Source organism: Schistocerca piceifrons, chromosome 6, assembly GCF_021461385.2.
Source record: "Schistocerca piceifrons isolate TAMUIC-IGC-003096 chromosome 6, iqSchPice1.1, whole genome shotgun sequence".
Lineage (NCBI taxonomy): Eukaryota > Metazoa > Arthropoda > Insecta > Orthoptera > Acrididae > Schistocerca > Schistocerca piceifrons.
In genome coordinates, this window is record NC_060143.1 from 502,997,453 (window position 1) to 503,017,786 (window position 20,334).

Below are 20,334 nucleotides of genomic sequence, written 5' to 3' on the forward strand. Positions count from 1 at the left end.
TCTTCTGTGCGGAAAGGAAAAAAAAAGTCTTCATGGTCTACTGACAGCTATAAAAATTCACATAGTAATATGTTCAATACATAATTTCATTTAACTACACAATTACCAGGTATTATTACTTTTATAACATTTGTTTAATACCGTGCGGGCGTAAAATGGCTGCTACGAGATTTGTCTCTTTGTTGTGTGGCTTTGAACACTTCTATATTTGTTGTGTACAATACAACCCCGTCATTTCCTACAATTTCTACTCCCTGCAGCTACTTTAGCAGCTTGGAACATATTCACAGATCTCTTAACATTCTCCGTTATGTTATCTCTTTCTCTAGTCAGTATTTTTTTATGAACTCATGTCTCCCTTGACTCCGAAAAATCCATGTTCTTAAATCTCTATTTAACTATCAGCATTCTTTGGGAACATCACATCTGAAACGCTTCCGTTGTTATCTTTTGTAGCTTAGTCACCTTAAACAAATGACTGTCGTAGAATTTTTCTGTCTTTGCTGTGCCCGCCGGAGTGGCCGAGCGGTTCTAGGCGCTACAGTCTGGAGCCACGCAGCTGCTACAGTCGGAGGTTCGAATCCTTCCTCGGGCATGGGTGTGTGTGATGTCCTTAGTTTAGTTAGGTTTAAGTAGTTCTAAGTTCTGAAGCCTTAACGTAGATAAATGTAATGTATTGCGAATACATAGAAAGAAGGATCCTTTATTGTATGATTATATGATAGCGGAACAAACACAGGTAGCAGTTACTTCTGCAAAATATCTGGAAGTGTGCGTGTGGAACGATTAGAAGTGGAATGATCACATAAATTTAATTGTTGCTAAGGCGGGTACCAGGTTGAGATTAATTGGGAGAGTCCTTAGAAAATGTAGTCAATCAACAAAGGAGGTGGCATACAAAACACTCGTTCGACCTATACTTGAGTATTGCTCATCAGTGTGGGATCCGTACCAGATCGGGTTGACGGAAGAGATAGAGAAGACCCAAAGAAGAGCGGCGCGTTTCGTCACAGGGTTACTTGGTAACCGTGAAAGCGTTACGGAGATGTTTAGCAAAGTCAAGTGGCAGACTCTGCAAGAGAGGCGCTCCGCATCGCGGTGTAGCTTGCTCGCCAGGTTTCGAGAGGGTGCGTTTCTGGATGAGGTATCGAATATATTGCTAACCCCTACTTATACCTCCCGAGGAGATCACGAATGTAAAATTAGAGAGTTTCGAGCGCGCACGGAGGCTTTCAGACAGTCGTTCTTCCCGCGAGCCATACGCGACTGGAACAGAAAATGGAGGTAATGACGATGGCACGTAAAGTGCCCTCCGCCACACACCGTTGGATGGATTGCGGAGTATATATGTAGATGTAGATGTAGAGTTAAGTCCCATAGTGCTCAGAGCCTTTTGTCTTTGTTGTCGGATGGACTTCGTTGACGAGAGTCTTCTTTAAGCTAAATAATGTGTCTCCATATGTTCCACGCCTAAAAGTGAATTGTTTCCTGTCTAACGGCTTCTAATAACAACAGCATATTTGAGCAGTTTCGCAGGAAAGAAGCATTTTTTACTGGAGACCCTCTTCACTCTCGACACGTATAGATGCATATGACATCACAAAAAGAGAAAAACAGGTATGGCTAGGGATGGAAAACACATAGCCCACTGACATGGAACTTCTATCCCTATCCACCATTCAAACAACTGCCGAAGTAGTGATACTGACCAAATTGTGCAAAATTAGTTACACTGGGACACGTCATAATATCGTGTCGGACCACCTATTGTCTAGCGTAGTGAACCTTCTCGACGTGCCATGGTCTCACAAAATGTTGGAAGTCCTCTGTTGAAATAGTGAGTCAGGCTGCCTAGGTAGCCGTCCATAGTTGCGAAAGAGTTGCCGGTGACGAACCTTGTGCGCGAACTGTCTTCTCGATTATGCCCCATAAATGTTCTATGGGATTCATGTCTGGCGATTTGGTTGCCAAATCCTTCGATCATTCGCTCGAATTGTCGAAAACGTTATGCAAACCAATCACGAAAAATTGTGGCCCGGTTACATGGCGCATTATCACCCCTGGAAATTCCTTCCTTGTTTGGGAACGTGAGGTCCATGAATGGCTGCAAATGGTCTCCATGTAGACGAAAGTAACGATTTACCGTCAATGGAGCCTCCAACAGCTTGCACAGTGCCTTGTTCCCAACCTGGGTCCATTGCTTCGTAGGGTTTGCACCACACTCGAACTCTGTCATCAGCTCTTACCAATTCATGTCAGACTCACCTGAGCAGGCCACGATCTTCCAGTCGTCTAGGATTCAACCACTGTTGTCACGAGCCCAGGAGCCCAGGAGAGGCACTATAGACTATATCATACTCTTAGAAAATGCGCTCGCGTCGTCATCTGCTTCCATGGTCCACTAACGCCACATTTCACCACAGTGACAGAACGGATACAATCGCTGTAAGCTCCACATACATTTCTGCTGCTATTTCTCGCAGTATCGTTTGTCTATTAGCACTGACAACTTTACGCAAACACCGCTGCTCTCGGTCGTTGTGCGAAGGCAGTCAGCCAATGCGTTGATCGTGGTGAGAGCTGATGCGCCATATTTGGTACACACAGCAAAGTCTTGACACCTTGTATCTCGGGAAATTTAATTCCCTAACGACTTCCGAAATGAAATTTCCTATTCGTTATCTCCAACTACCATTCCTCATTCAAAGTCTATTAATTCCCATCATGCGGCCATAATCTCGTCGGAAGCCACTTCACATGAATCACATGAGTACACGTGACAGCCCCGCCAATGCTCTGCCGTTTTATACATTGTGTGGGCGATAATATGGCCGTTTGCATGTGTGCATATCGCTGTACCACGACTTTTGTCACCTCAGTGTACCTCATACTTGACACCGTCAATGTATACCTCGATGCAGCTGTTGCGCATCATTGCAATAAGCCAACACGTATTATGTTCCGTATAGTATTAGAACCTAAATACAAACAACGCCCATTGTCCCTACACTCGTTTAACGAAGTCATCAAAAGACATGTTTAATTTAGTAATTTTGCACTGAGTCACTTGCAGTCCATAGATTCATCTCTCATATTAATATACCTACCTCTTTCGAATATCATTAAAATATATTTAATATAAAAATAAAATATAGTGGATGATCCTTGTATGTTTATAAAAGACATTATCTACAAAATAACGGCAGATAGAAACAATCATTGCTAACACCTATATTTCAGTTGTCATTTTACATTCGGAAAATCAATTTCCTTTTATTTACTGTTACTGGGAAGCAAATTTCTCCTTCCATGCGAAACACAGGACAGTACTCCTTTTAACGCTAAAAAGTGCTCGATTTGCCATGGAGTGCTAATAGTGCCAGTTAACGTTGTGTCTGTATTTTGTATTCGGTTCGTATTGGGCGTTTGAATTGTGGTGCAATCGGCATGCAACAAAATTTACAAATTCTGCTGCTTGGACAGAAGATGATAAGCTCACATCTCGAATGAGCCAGGGCTTCTTTATTATCTTTGGTTACCCGAGTGACGAGTGTAAACAGTGATTAGCCATAATTCACTCGAACATTTTCTCAAATGACAGCTACCCTACAACGTAACAAAATCAATACTTTTTAGTGAATAATGAGATTAACATCACTAAAATATGATACTACAGTTAAATAATACGTCACAATTCTTAACTTAAACTGCGAATAAGACTGTGTCATGTAATGTAAAATGTATGGAAATCATGTTGATAACTAAAAGTGATGTAACGAGTGATGGCGGGGGTGATCAAACTGTTCCAAATCGGCAGAATGAAGTAAGTCGTAATCTCCAGGTCCGACTTCATTTATACTATCTCACATCCAAGTGAAATCAAATGTAACTGATTCCCGTGATTTTGGTACCTGTGTTGGTATCGGTTTTTAGCTTTTCGTATTGGTGTCGGTCGGTTATTGGCTTTCTGTATTGATGGCTGGCTGTTCAATCGAGCTACTCGTAAATACGTCAAGTGATGATTCGGAATTAGGTACAATTTGTAAGTAGTACTTTCGGATTCTGTTTATTTGATGGCAAACATTTTATCCTACTTATCTCTTTAGTTTTGCTTTGTATCTTAGTATTTTCCTAGTTTTATGGTTGTCATTCTAGATTTTTGTTTTTCCTTGCACATAACAATGAATTTCCTGTGGTTTTCAGTTACGTTGAATATATGTTATTAAGAATTGGAAATACAGAAGCGTCCGATCTTACCCGTCGGCTTTGACCCATGACGTCACAAATACCGCGGAAACGACTATAAACAATTCCAATATGGCGGATATAAAAACATCGCATACGTATTGTAAACACTGAAATACACAAGTTTCACAAAAAGCCTAATGACTGTAACGGGACAAGCGTGGGAAATTAGGGGTTTTTGGGTGCGGAGAAACTAAATATACAGAAATGTAGCCACCGACCGCCATTCAAAACCACGCAAAACAACGAAATAAATCAACATCACAAAACTGACCAAATACCAAAAAACACATTCCTATCCATAATCGGACACTTCCCTTAACCTATATAGCTCAACAGAACCTACCGATCACATCCCCCAATAGAAAACTAAGAAACGAAAGCTTCCCTTACACCTACATACATCGGCACTTATGCAGTTTAGCAGGTACGGAAAAAATTTTTCATTTTTTTTCAAAATTTGATCATCATGTGTCGTTATGCGGTGGGGGGAGTCTGCAGTGCCCCCCCATCCCCCCACAGGCTTCATTAGTGTCAAATCAATATTTTCGAATCATAGGCGGCCGCTGCCGCGGCCGCATTCCAAAAAAAAACTCCCAACCTAACCTCAAGTGGGCTACGCTACAGATCAATATGTTCATCAAATTGCTTCATATTACGTATACATGTTCATTAGTGTCAAATCAATATTTTCGAATCATAGGCGGCCGCTGCCGCGGCCGCATTCCAAAAAAAAAACTCCCAACCTAACCTCAAGTGGGCTACGCTACAGATCAATATGTTCATCAAATTGCTTCATATTACGTATACATGTTCATTAGTGTCAAATCAATATTTTAGAATCATAGGCGGCCGCTGCCGCGGCCGCATTCCAAAAAAAAACTCCCAACCTAACCTCGTATTCAGGGCTACGCTACAGATCAATGTGTAGGTCCCTTACGTCACGGGTCAAAGCCGACGCGTGAGATCGGATGTTTCCAACCTATACCCAATACACAAAACATACATAAATAACAAAAAAAAAAAACGGAACTTACCTCAAAAAAGTTCCAGCTCCACAAACTAGATTGGCCACCACAATCACACACAAATGCACACACGCACGCACACACACACACACACACACACACACACACACATACAAAAACACACACACACACACCAACGAAAAAATACTGAACTAAAATAAAAACCCAACCCACCCAAACGTCAACCCCCTCCCCCACAACTCCAAAATACAACACACAAACACTATACAACAAAATAAACCACCCACCCACCTACCCAGCCCACCCTAACTAACCACTTTCGGTCTATACATTTTACCCACAGCCCTTAAAAAAACCCGAAGAATGCAATAGCCCTCTGGGACACTCTTCCGCCAACAGTACTCATCTAAATGAGACTGAAGGTTGGAAGAGCGCCTCTTCCCCCTCCCAAGAACTGACTTAACCGCTCCCCACATCCCCTCAATTGTGTTAGTGCAAGCCCCAGTATCATAATTCTTAAACTCTAGACTGTGGTTCACTACTAAATGATTAAATCCCCTCTCACCCAACCCCCTATATGAAGAAAACGCATCTGAAACTACTGTGGACCCCGGCTCTACATACTCCTCAATTAACCCCACTAATTCAGGCTTCGACCTCCCCTCCACAACCCTAAAAACACATTCAGTACCCCCACCCCCCTGAACAACAGCCCCCCACACCCAAAGACCAGCCACAGACTTCCCCCTCCCATACTTCCTTTTACCAAACTGCGACTCATCCACCTCCACAAGCACCCCATGCCCACCCAACTTACCCCTGTACTTAATAAATTCGGAACACACCTCACGACAAAAGGAATACCAGTCTAAAACAGTCCTCTCACTCACACCAGTCTCAAACGCGCAAAAACTCTGCCCGCAACTATAACAAAAATAATACGTAATAAGCACAATCTCACGCATGGCCAATCTAGACTTCTCGAACCAGGTACCACGCCTTACAGAACGCCATACGCCATCTTTCCGGCAACACCACATGTATCCGTCCCTGGTCCGAGAGTCCGGAACTTTAACCAATTTCATAGGTTCACGGCACACACCGCACTTCACGACCTCGGCAATTAAGCCAAATAGCTGAAGAAATTTAATCAGCTCTAAAGCTGTCTCCCCCATCATCGCCCTCAACCGAACACTGTTAAGGCGGTATTTCATATCCATTCCTGAACAAAAAACCACAACCAAATACACTCAATAACAAACTCACCCGACGTACAGCAATGAGCATTAAATTAACCATTAACTCACTAATAGAAATTCCGCTTCAAATCCAACACCTGAGCAACAGAAAACTGACCCCACCACACGAAACAAACGAAACAAACGAAAACCATGAACACACCACCAGAGAGCACGACAAACAAAAACAAGACATCTACAAACACGCCACAATCGCAAATCAAACTCCGCGCCGTAATGACGTCACACACCACAACACGCTTACGTCACGGGTCAAAGCCGACGGGTAAGATCGGACGCTTCTGTTGACCCTAAGAATTTGTTGCATTTCTTAATTCGTGTTCATATTTTCATACTATTGTAATGGTGAAGTGAAGATCACCCACTTGAAATCGTGTCTGTGTTGCATTTAGGAGCTGGTGCAGACGTCACTGGTTGTCGTCATCGGGTGCTACCAATGGCTCTGTATCTTCTGTAAGGTAATAAGCCGAGAATTTATAAGTGACGCCAAGATGCAAGGACCAAAGATGATGGAATATAGCATCGGTAGGGATAGCTTCTGCACTTACACGGTATATGCTTGTATCTAACAGTAGTTACAAGGTAAAACGTAGAACGCTTGTACGTTGATACTGCTGCTAACTGTTGGTTTCCTGTTGATGTTTACGCTTGCCTGTTTTCACGATCGAACGAGCTACTCAAGGCACCCTGTTTACATTCTTTCAAACTCTCTGTCTTTGTGTGTGAGCGAAGCTTCTTTAATCTGTCAAATAGTGTTTCACTGCATAGTGTAATTTATTCTCTTATAATATGTTTACTTTCTACTATTGCCTTTTCTGTGTACGGATGTATTCTGTTTTGATAAGATCTATGGTATGTGCTGCAGTTTGGTACTTCGTTTGATTGGCTGATGTTTATGTGCTATCAAGTGCTTAGTACAAGTGCAATATCATGTAATACTTTTTATGGTTGAAATATTCTGAATATATTGTCTTCAAGTTGGTACATGTTAGCTCCATGTTTTGTAAGCTGCATTTAAGTTGCTACATATCCATCATGTTGATCTGATTTGTGGATGTGACGTATTTCTGAGTGGCTTCTTGCCATGTGGTTTTTTCAGTATTCTGCTGGAAGTCTTTTTTTCCTTAAAATATTCCCTACCTCCAATACTGTTTTACTGTTTATAGCTGTTATAGCATTGTAGTCACGTCTCAATAATTTTTCATCTAACTTTGTGAAGTTGATTTGGTTTCACAGCTTTGTCCTTTACTAGTCTCCTGTATTAAGATTAACGCTTCATCTGCACATACTAAAAGGCACAAATCCACGTTGGTGATTTTCAGTGCCTACGTAAGAAGGCCGTATCTTCGAATCGAAAGATTTTGCAAGAACCAAGTGGAGCCAGTAACTAAGAATGTTAACATATTCATCAACAGTGGTGGAATTCCATACCTCTTTAGAAATATGCCTCATCTCTCCGCTGTTTTATTATTGCTGGTAAGTACAAGCAATTTTTCTGTGTGTGACGTCTTGTCCTGTTGTGTGTTCTGTGTTCACATTGTGTGGATGGTGGATTATTCTCCGTTGATTTTCAGAGCCTTCTGTGTGTCTGGTATGTTCATTTAATTTCTGCTGGAATATTTATGGTCTAGTTTCTAAGTTATTTTGGTGTTAAATCAGTTTTTCATTGCTAACTATCACTTTGTGTTATGATTTGTGCGCAGTTCCATTTGATTAAGAATTCTCTGTTCGGCCTGTGAAGAATAACATTTACGTTTGCTTGTTTTTGCGTCTTCGGATGGTTTGATTGCTTGATGACAGTGGTGCGTGTTATTGCAGGTATTCTGTATACTGCGAAATAATGTTTGTTGATTTTCCTTTCTGCGGAGTGATCCTGAAAATTGTTTTGTCTGTTTCTCTTTCTAATGTGAAACTTAATTTAGGCTCAAATTCGTTATTTCACCAAGAAGCTGTTTTGTGTGTGTTTGTGTGTGTGTGAATCACTATCATGCCATATTATGTCGTCTATATATTGATAAATACCTCTTTTTCGTATTTGGGGTCTCCTGTCTAGTTTAATGCTTTTTTTCCAAGATAGTTCAGAAAAGTATTGGCCAATAACACACTAATTGGTAAACTCATTGTCAGTTCTTCATGCTGAGACTAATATTCTTTGTACATAAGAGAAATTTTGTGCCATTACACCCCAAGGAATTGTTGTAATTTCTTCATGCTGTGCCTTGTGTTGCTTTGTTGGTTTCATCTTTTTGTGATTTTGTTGATAGTTTCGCCTCTGAAGTACAGGCACACAATGACTTGATACCTTCAAAGAGTTTCTTACGGGGTGGGGGAGTGGCTATGTATGTAAAAAACAGTATTCCATTTGAGTCCACAGAAGTATCATGGCACTGCACTGCACAGATATTTGAATGTTGTGCAGGGGCAGTTGAATTTAGTGAAAGTAAATTTCTAATTGTTGTAGTTTATAGGTCGCTGAACTCTGACTTCAGAGCATTTCTGCTCAAGCTATACACGGTTCTTGATTCACTTTGTACTAACTACTACAAATTAGTTATGTGTGGTGATTTCAATATAAATTTTGTATATGATGGTGCAAGAAAAAGGATGTTGGTAGATCTCCTAAATTCATATGAACTGATGCCGACTGTGTTTATTCCATTTAGGGTGCAGGGGAACAGGTGCACAGCCATAGACAATATTTTTATTTACTCCTCGATACTACATGGGCATTCTGTTAGTAAAATGGTGAATGTCCTCTCAGAGCATCATCCACAAATTTTAACACCAAATGACTTTTATTCTCAAACAAGTGTCACATCTCATTAAAAACTAAGCAGGAAACTTAATCGAAGATCAATAGAGAGTTTTTAATCTTTGTCAAGGAGAAAGAGTGTCAGGATGTTTGTAGTGCCAATAACATAGAAATATAAGGCTTTACATAACACATTTCTCATGCTCATTGAGAGTTGCTTTCCATTAGAACGTTCCAAATGGGGTACTAGCAGTAATTGGCAGCCTATGTTGCTGACTAGTGGGATAAGGATATAACGTAGAACAAAGCGAGAATTATATTAAAGTGTTAGAAGTAGAAACAATCAAGACCATTACAAACAAAATCGTAAGGTGCTTAAAATGTTATTAGAAAGGCAAATAGTACATGGTATTAAAATTGAATAGCTAATTGACAGGATAAAATTAAAACCATATGGTCAGTTGTGAAGGAAGTGTCTGGTCAGTAGCCCAAGGTCGACAATATAAAGTCAGTTCATATCAAAACTATTTCTGTTACTGATAAATCAGATATATATAGTGTACTTAACAATATTTTCTGAGAACTGCTGGTGAATTATATAAAAATTTTGTTTCTTCAGGGAATTGTATAACTTTCTTGGCAAATGCCTTTCCGAGATTGGTGTCTGAAATACTTCTCTTTGATACACACAAGGGGGAGATTGAGTCAATAATTAAATCACTGAAAACTAACGACTCTCACGGTTATGATGGAGTTCCTAGAAGAATATTAAAGTACTGTGTTGCATATGTTAACCCTATAAATCATCTATATTTGTAATTTTTCCTTAGGAATAGTCAGTTTCCTGAGTGATTAAAGTACTCAGTAGTAAAGCCGCTTTATGAAGGGGGGAGAAAGGGATAATGTAGACGATTTTAGACCTACTTCTATGCCATAAGTGCTCGCTAAAGCTATTGAAAAGACTGTGTATGTAAGGGTATTTGATCATTTTATATCACATGATTTGGAACAAGATGTACTGTTTGGCTTTAGAAGTCGTTTAACAACTGAAATTGCTATATTCTGTTTTCTCTGTGAGGTACTGGATGGGTTAAACCAAATGTTCTGAACGCTAAGTATATTTTTTTGATGTAACAAAGACGTTTGATTGTAGAATGAGATTTTCACTCTGCAGCGGAGTGTGCACTGATATAAAACTTCCTGGCAGATTAAAACTGTGTGCCCGACCGATACTCGAACTCGGGAACTTTGCCTTTCGCGTAAAAGTGCTCTACCAACTGAGCTACTGAAGAACGACTCAAGCCCGGTCCTCACAGATACTGACAGAAGTAAAACTGTGAGGACCGGGCGTGAGTCGTGCTTCAGTAGCTCAGTTGATAGAGCACTTGTCCACAAAAGGCAGAAGTCCCGAGTTCTCGGTCAGGCACACAGTCTTAATTTGCCAGGAAGTTTCATGTTTGATTGTGTTGATCGCAAAATATTGGTCCAGAAGTTGGACCACTACAGAATATGGGGAATAGCTCGCAATTGGTTCACCTCTTACTTTAGCAAAAGAAAGCAAAAGGTCATTCTTCATAATGATGAGAATAGCTGTGATTTGGGGTCTGAATGGGGTACAGTCAAGAGGGGGGTTCCCCAGGGATCAGTGTTGGGGGCACTCCTGTTCCTTATTTATATAAATGATTTGCCCTCTAGTATTACAGGTAACTCTAAAATATTTCGGATTGCTGATGACACTAGCTTGGTGGCAAAGTATGTTGTGTGCAACATGGGCTTGGTTTCAACTAGTGCAGTTCATGAACTAATTCATGTCTTGTAGAAAATAAACTAATGATAAATCACAGCAAGACTCAGTTTCTACAGTTTCTAACACACAATTCAACAAAACCGGACGTTTTAATTTCACAGATCAGGCATATGATTAGTGAAACTGAACAGTTCAGATTTGTAGGTGCTCAGATAAATAGTAAATTGTCGTGGAAAGCCCATGTTCAGGATCTTCTTCAAAGACTTCATGCTGCCATTTTTACTATTCGAACGGTGTCTGAAGTGAGTGATCGTTCAGCACGAAAATTAATCTACTTTGCTTCTTTTCATTCGCTTATGTCGTATGGTATTAAATTTTGGAGTACCTCATACCATTCTGAAAGGATATGTTTAGCTCAGAAGCTAGCGGTTCGGGCAATAAGTGGTGCAAGTTCACGAACCTGTTGTCGATCCCTATTCACGAGTCTGGGTATTTTGAGATTGGGCTCTCAGTATATATATTCCTTACTGTCATTTCTTCTTAACACTATTAGCTTATTCCCAAGAATAAGCAGCTATCTCTCAGTTAATACTCGGCAGAAATCAAACCTGCATTTCGATCGGACTTCCTTAACTCTTGCGCAGAAAGGCGTGCAGTATACTACTGCACCCGTTTTCAATGAGCTTCCACTCCAATTCAAAAATGTTAGCAGGAGTCCACGTGCTATCAAATCGAAACTGAAGAGTTGCCTCATGGGTCACTCCTTCTACTCTGTCGAGTAGTTCCTTGAAAAATTAAGCTAACTCTTGTTGTATTGTTGATTGTGGTTACTTAAACGTATTAATGATTTTTTCGAGTTCATAAACATTTTGTTTTTATCTGTTATTATTTTATGTTGTACTTTTATGTACTGACACGTTCCTTACCTTGGAGATTTGCTCCTCAATTTGGTCCTACGGAACCTGACGTGGAAATAAATAAAAAAAATGATATATGGTTAGCTGTATCTGGAATATCTGTGTTACTGATCTTGACTGTTAAGGCCTTAAGAAATTTCTTGTTATTTATTCTTCACACAAGCGAATATTTTATGTAGTAATATACAAGTGTGTTGGGCTGAGAGATAGGATGAGCATTTCTAAAATTAATAAATGGTCTTGTTTGAGTATTTCGTTCGTACACTGCAGCAAAATAATTTAGGGTAGAAGAATTGTTCTACATAATTCCTTTCGTCTGACACTTCGTGAATGCTCTTCAATGCTTTTTCTGTGCTTGTTGAGTGTTTTGCTAGTATCTTACAGGTAGGCCACTGATAGTAAAATTAATATTCCTCTCCATCACGAAATTGTGTTTTGTCTTTGTAATCTTTATTCTTCCTTATTAACATTATGATTTACTTATCTGTTTTGAATTTAATATCAGTACTCCTATATCTTATATGAATCTCATTTTTTATTTTCCATGTGTTTTTCTTGTTGTATTACCTTTCGTAAATACGTGTCATTTTCTCTTACTTTCGAACAGTAAGCCGAGATTTTTATTTAATGCTGAATGCTAGACGTGTTTTGAGAAGTTTCATGTTCAGCAACGTTTTAACCACATAGTAATCTAATACGTTGCTTCAGCATTATTATTTCGACCTTTATTTCTGTGTTGTGCTCTTGAAATGACATGATTGTCATGCAGTTTAGAATGTCATTATGGGTGAGACGCTTGTAGTAAACTTAATGCTAAGTCTTCTTTTAATTTTCAGTGATATATTCCTTTAAGTATTGTCGAAGTTGCAGGTTAAAAGATGAAGTCATTACTTTTTGGTTTCGGTATTCCGACAATATCCGTATTAAATTAATGAAATTCTATCACACCACAGGCTAAAACATGTTTCGACACGATTGTGCCATCATCAGTCGGCACTTTTGTCAGGTCTGTTAAATGCAACCATAATATTAATGAAAAAGTTAAGTGCATTATAATTAAATGTCTACTGGCTATAGCAGTGAAGCAGGACTACTTTCAGTGCAAGAATTTATGACCCTTTTGTAAATAACCACACCCATCAGCCCCACGCAAACATCCCACGTTTGACCATGGGTGTTGTCATACTATGTTAACATAGTTTTTATTTTTTTAATTTTTTGCTTTTTATTATTTATTTTCATTTTATTTCATTTCTCTTTTGCTAACCAGCCGTCTTCTGAGGCTGGTTTATGATTCAACTCACCACGAATTTCCCTCGTGCATCTACCTCTTCATTTCAAAGTATCACTTGCACGCAACATCTTCAATTATTTTCTGGAAGTATTTCAGTCCGTGTCTTCCCACAGAGTTATTTTCCTCTGTAGCTCGATCTAGTAGCATGCAAATTATTAGACGATGTCGTAACATATATCCCTTTGCATGCCTCTTCTTCATGTCAGTGTTATGCACACAAACATTTCTTTAGCAATACTGAGGAGAATTTCCTCATTCCTTATATCATCTGTCCATCTAACTTTGAAGCACCACGTCTCAAATGATGGATCGTGAGCACAAACACATTCACTGCCCAACCAAGTAGAGGAACGGGTGAGTTTCTGTTCGAACCATAATGCAGGCCACCTGAAAATGTGACTGCATGAGCACTGTATTAGGGAGTCGCCGAGAGTGCTACACATATACGTGCTCTAATTTTAAAACTTGCTTCTTACTTATCTGGAATATTTCGAGGATTCAGATGTTATTATTAACATTCCAGCACACTGACATTCAATCCCAAGCAAAGTTCGCCTATGTAGACACCACACACAATTTGGTCGCAAACTTTAGGAGAATGAAACTACTGCACGGGAACTACATAGGTGCTGCAATGACCACACATCTTGTTGTATATAGTTGACCCCAACAGTGTATATACAGGGTGTCCATGAATATTCACCCTGATAACAAAACAATGTAACTCTTTAATGGATATAGTAAATGGAACGTGTGGTATATCACAGATGCTTCTGCTCATTAACTTTTCGATCTTATATAACATTTACTACAAGTTATACGCTTCAGAACATTTAAGGGGAGACGGAAGGCAATTGGTATCCCTATTCTGCCCATGCTGTACACTTTTCAAAAGAACTATAAGTGATAAGACAATGAAATTTTTACTTCATATATACAACATATATGCCTCAAATTAGAAGTAAAATGAACGTAATACCTCTTATGGTTTTGAAGAAAAAGAATTTTATTCTTTCACTAGTAAAATTTCACTTTTTTTGTACATTAATTATTATAAAATAGTTTCTAATTGTTTGGTGGTTCTCAATTTACTTGTAATAACTTATTACCATCTGCAGTACAAATTGACCATATTTCATGTTTCTAAACCCATTAGTTTATCAAATAATTGTACCTGAAAGTAAAAAATGTAGTTTTGAGAAAAATGCATTTAAAGTTTAATGTTGCGATTCTAGTATAGTTATAGATGATAATTACTTACCACTAATATTTTCCTGCATCATAATGAGCATCATCCGAATCATACTAATCTTCTCTTCTCTTGCTGCCTCTTCTTTTCTGTCAGGCTTCATTTGTGCATTTTAAATTAGCAATATGTGCTTTGCGGATTCTCTCTTTACCTATTGGCATCAATGATTTTGCTGTATTTTCACTAGATTTTATGCCCAATAATTCCAAAACATTCAGTTTTCTAGTTACACCATCATTGAAGCATAAAATAGCACCATAAACACCAAATTGAAGGGTTGTAAGCTGAACAAATACAGTTTTCGGTCTCCAGTTCCAAATGACAGAATTCTCACATTCATTTATATTTTGGGTTTTCCCATGAAGACATTTCTTCAACTAGGTATCTTTACAAAGATCTCTAAATATGGGTATAATTTCATTCATTACTGATGCAGGTAAAGAATGCATCTGGCACTTCTCCTGTACTTGCACCAAGTGTCAGGATCATTCGTGCAAAAACCATGCACCGGATTTTCATTTGTGGAGAGCTTATTGAAAAAGGTAGCCCTTACAGATTTTTTCATATTTTCTATGTTTCCTACATTTTTTCTTATGGCCAAGTCATAATAATTCTGAAATCTGTCTATTTCAAAATTTGTCAGGTGACCTTTACCATCTACCTTCTTACCATTCTCCAAAACTATTTTTTACTTTTCTTTCAATAATCTACTCCATCTGGACCCCATTCTCTTCTGGACATGCCCAATGCACTCTAATTTAGAAATTGTTACATTAGGACCATAGGGTTGTTCTGCACACACCTGGTCATAAGCCTTGCTGTCACTGTCCCCAGATTGCACAGAACGTGAGGAAAGCCACCATACCTCACGAAATAATTGTCGTATTTATATTAAAATAAACTGTTTCACGCAGGAAAGACCAGGAATTTCAAATATGCTAAAATCTAAAAACCGAACTGGTGAAGTTCACTTGCCTTCCGTCTCCCCTTAAACCACTTCAACATTTGTAACCCCAGTTACCCACAAAGTATCAATCTGGTACTCAATTCCCTTCCACACATTCTGCCACATTTCTGATGTGATTATGCCAAGGGTAACTCTGATGCATTGTTGCAATATCACAGCATCAGGAGCTATTGTTTTGTACACATTATCTTTGACATAGTCCAAAATATAAATTATGAGGGCATAATCTTAGGTGATCTTGGTGCTCATGGAACTGAGCCATCTGGCCACTCGGTCTGTTGGGGTAGGTTCCATAACGAATATCAAGGACTTCTGGAGCCCATTGTGGGGGAGCGCTATTTTGCCGAAAAATCATAGCGTCTTGCACATCCCATATCTTGGCTATGGGATGATTAACCAACGTGTCTAGAAAAACTTATTAACTTAATATTGCTTTCAGGGAAGGAGAATGGGTGACTCATCGAACACACATTAACCCAAACCACACATTAACCTTTGGACTGTCCAGAATGTGTTCTCGTTCGAATTGAGGATATTCTAATCCCCAGAAGAGGACATTATGGCAGTTAGATTGGTTTATTTAGGGGAGGGGACCAAACAGCCAGCATATCGGTCCCATTAGCTTAGGTAAGGATAAGGGAAGGAAGTCGGCCATACCTTTGAAAGGAACCATACCAGCGTTTGCCTGAAATGATTTTGGGACACAACAGAAAACCACAAATGGAAATGTCAGATATGTGTTTGAACCACCGCCCTCTGTAATGCGAGTCCACTGTGCTAACCATTCCGCTATCTCGTTCTGTATGGAGGTTTTCAGGAAATAATTGTCCTCTTCCAAATGAATAAGTTTGCCAACTGCAAACTCCTCATTTTTAAGATATCACATCATTGTCATGCTAGAACAATTTGGACTTTGAATTCACACAATTTAAGACATTTGCGAATTACTTTACGCATTGTACTCTTTGGCACTTGAATCTTTCATGGATCTTCGACCTCGTGATTGCAGTTTGGAATGTTTGGACAGTCTCCATGGTCTTCTGCTGCTTGTCCGTTTCTGAAACAAATTAGTTTCTTAAAAGTTTACATCCATATTCTCATCAACTTGACATCAGATGCTTCCTTATCATAATGAGAGACAAACTTCCGCTGCACAGTAATCGATGATTTTGTTTTTGATAACCACACAACAAACTAAGCTTTCTCCTGTGGGAAAGCATTTTTACATTATAGCTCACACAGCGCTCCTTGTGGTGAAAGTGTTTGATGTGACACAGCTGTACAGAAACTTCATGGGTTCCCTAGTAGACCCTTACAGGTTAAACTGGTCTTGCGGTTTGATTAGGAAGACCATAGGCAACTATAAGTTTACACCCTGAAAGCAATCGCTTTAACCTGTAAGCCTTCCACTTGTCTACCTGCCCATGTGCCTGCTAAATTGATTCTGCCCTCGGACAGTGGTTGTTATTGCTAGCTTGCTTTTCCCATTGTCACTTTTATTAGAATATTAAAAAAACAACATGAATGTTAAGAAGAATTAATGAAATGATCGCTCTGTCATTATTGTAGTCAGCTAGTGATGGGTGATTAATATATCAACACAGGATTAATCTTTTGTAAAAATGACAAGGGTTTATTATTCATCATGAGGGACAAACACCACAAGTTAAGCGAGATCAAAATTAACTCAAAGGCTGTTGGCAACTCAAATTGAACAAACAAACAACTGAAACTCCAGTGGGTGGCATTTGGTTCACAAAGAAAATGTGTTGTCTGTTTAATTTATTTGTCCTGTCTCAAAACATCGATGACACAATCTGAAGTTATCTATCGCGGAATAGAATTCGAAGGATTTGTTCTACACACTAGTTACACTACGTAGGTGCAGGTGAGAAGTGGCGAGACTGTGATTCTATTTGTTCTAACAAGCCGGAGCAGCAACACCTTGCCCCTTTCTAGATCTGGAGGGCTGTCTTAGGTGACAATTGTGGCACAAGCATCTGCAGAGAAGCGATATGCTGCGCCCTGTAATTCATTGTCGTCTGCACAAAATATGCAGTGTGCAGGCAGGCGATCCGTGAGACAGATTGCAATTACCCTCTAACGTAGCACAAGTGCAGCCCACCAATAACAAGACTTCTCTCTAGACCAGAGTCTAAATCAGAAGCCCCAATTCTCAGCTCATCCCTTTCCATTTAAACTCAAAAAGTGCATGAACGCAACTGCCCCCCACATGGATTTAGTGCCAATCACAAGACTCTTCGGGCTCATTTGCTTTCCATCCCGGCCAATCTCAATCACAGTTGACAGTTTCCTTTTCTTTGCTGGTGAAGCAGCCAATCCCTGACTCGCAAATTTCTGTGCGATGAATACAAAACGTTACGCTCTCGAACTGTGCTTCCCACAATCACTTTACGTAGCATGTTCTGAGAGTTTCCGGTTAGTGAGACACACATTTATAACAGAGATCATTCATCCAGATGGATCGAACATTACTGCATGTCCAACCAGATCATCGGATAAACTAAGTGAAGTGTTCTATGTCTCAACACAGACCACTTCAGAGCCATCAAAAACGTTGTGTTTCTTTCTCAACTTCTTCCAAGCGACTGAAGCTTCCCAAAAAACTTGACAGACAGACGGACAACACCACTTGATGGCTCCTTCTGTAGCATCCAATTCAAGGCTAACATCAAAGCCCAAAGACTTGCATCGTCGCCAGCTCTTTAGACAACATGCGACTGTCGAAACGCCTTAGCCAGGCGATCTCATTTCTCTCCTGCATCCATGTCCCTGCCATTGCCAAAAACGCCTAAAAGGTGGAGCCAGGTAGACAGTTTTTCACCTCTTTGGCCAAATGCATTTTCTCCATGCTAGTGCTCGGCAGTGTTCTGGTCCACTGACCCCACAGGCGTTCTCCTTCAATCTGCTTCGTGGTCACCGCCATAGGCCACAGGGTGTTGCCCTGTGATGCCCCACAGCAATTGTTGATAGTGGATTAGACAGCTCCCGAGATCTTCATAGTCCTCTCAGTATGCTCCAGTGCCATGTCTTTACATCGCTATTTTTACAAACAGTTATGGTTAGAACAACAGGCGGAAATGAATTCTTTGAATAAATACAGTATGAATCCATATATGATTATATGAGTGATTGCAATAAATTGAAAAGAAGAAGTAAGTGCTATAGTTTCGACTAAACATTACTTCCTTAACACTTATAACTGTCTTAAAAATGTGCTGTGAAGTGTTTCTGGTCGGAGTCTGAGAGTTGTATTATCACCATTTCCATTATGTTAGGCTGCATCCACTCGTCACTCAACATGCACACTTCCCACAGCACTTACTATTTTCTTTACCCAATTTGTTTTCTGTACCCAATTTATATTCATTACTCAACACCTGTCTATTTTACTTCTAACGCTCTCTCCATTTAGATTATGCCTGCCCTACATGTACTCCTCCTGTTCTTAGTATCTCCGATGGTGTTCTCTCCCAATGCCGAAGTAGACTGAAGCCATGCTGCCCTTTGTCTGCATAGATGCTCGGTCTCGTGACCACTGCTCCTGTATTCGGACGCCTGAAACATATAAATGTCATTACTTCCGTTGTCATGTTGCTTAATATTTTACAACAATGCTTCCAGATTCCCTCTCGTTTGATGGCCACTGTAATAAAATACAGAAAGGTAAATTAGTTCTCTGCTGTAGGCTGATATTCATCCTCCATTTATTACTAATGCCTTCCTAGAACGAGCCTGAGGTACGCCACACCCATTGACTAGTACTGCACATGCTCTCGCCTCATAATACACAGGGCGAAAATTATTGTACTATATGAAATGAAACGTAAATTGGTTACAAACTACGGCATGCGCACATCTTATTCAAAATGTAAATGTCACTACAGATATTAGGGTTTAGGTCATGACATGTTTGATATGCCTGCCGTTAACAATATATGATTAAGTATCAGCCTCAAAATAATCCTGCGAAGTCTTTGAGAAATTTGATTTCGTTGCACTTTCAAAGTATTGCCTTATTTATTTTCATGACTTGCGATTTCCAATCTTACCGGCAAGATAAATTTTCCTCCTTTCATTTTGGAGGAGAAGGTTTCCAGGACTTCCTCTATTCCCTTAATGAGATGGCATGTCTCGTATACGTGATGCACAACAGAAGATTTATCATACTTACCGTGTCTGAATGCATCTTTATGTTCATCATGTCTGACCGAAAATGTCCTTCCTGTTGACTAATATTCTTTTCATCAATTGATACGCACAAAAATTTAAAAACTCCCCATCTTTCGAACTTATTTATCCCATTACGAACGGGATCTGACTGTCTCTCTGGAACAGTGTTGTAACAACAAGCAAGAAGATAAATAAATTAGAAAGTTAGGGAATTTATAAAATTCAGCACGCACCCTGTGACACAAAGTACAGTGAGATATGTCTAACATCTTAATGGTTAGCCGCTACCTTCCTCTGCCATGTAAGCTCACAGAATATGGAGGTAAAGTTTCATTGTCATATATACCTTAAAGTATAGACATGTGGTATAATCTGCTTCTTATATTACTGCGTGATATTATTTCACAGTATTTGGTTACAATGTTAATTCGACACATGTGGTATGTAGCTAGGTGTATAGTTTAGAATGCCATATCTTTCCTCTGGTAAGTTACACATATGTTGTATCATCTTACTTTTATGTCTTGCGCTTACATTAAATTCGACAAGTTATTGCAAATTAAACCATCTTCCTCTGGATACAGCATTTTCCAAAAGTACCTGTAGGTCAGTGTAATATAACTCAAGTGAGAATTATAAATGATCTTGAAATACACTGTAGACAATTTATTATGAAATTGTTGTGATACAGAGTGCTGTGTTGTAACAAAAACGGCTAATT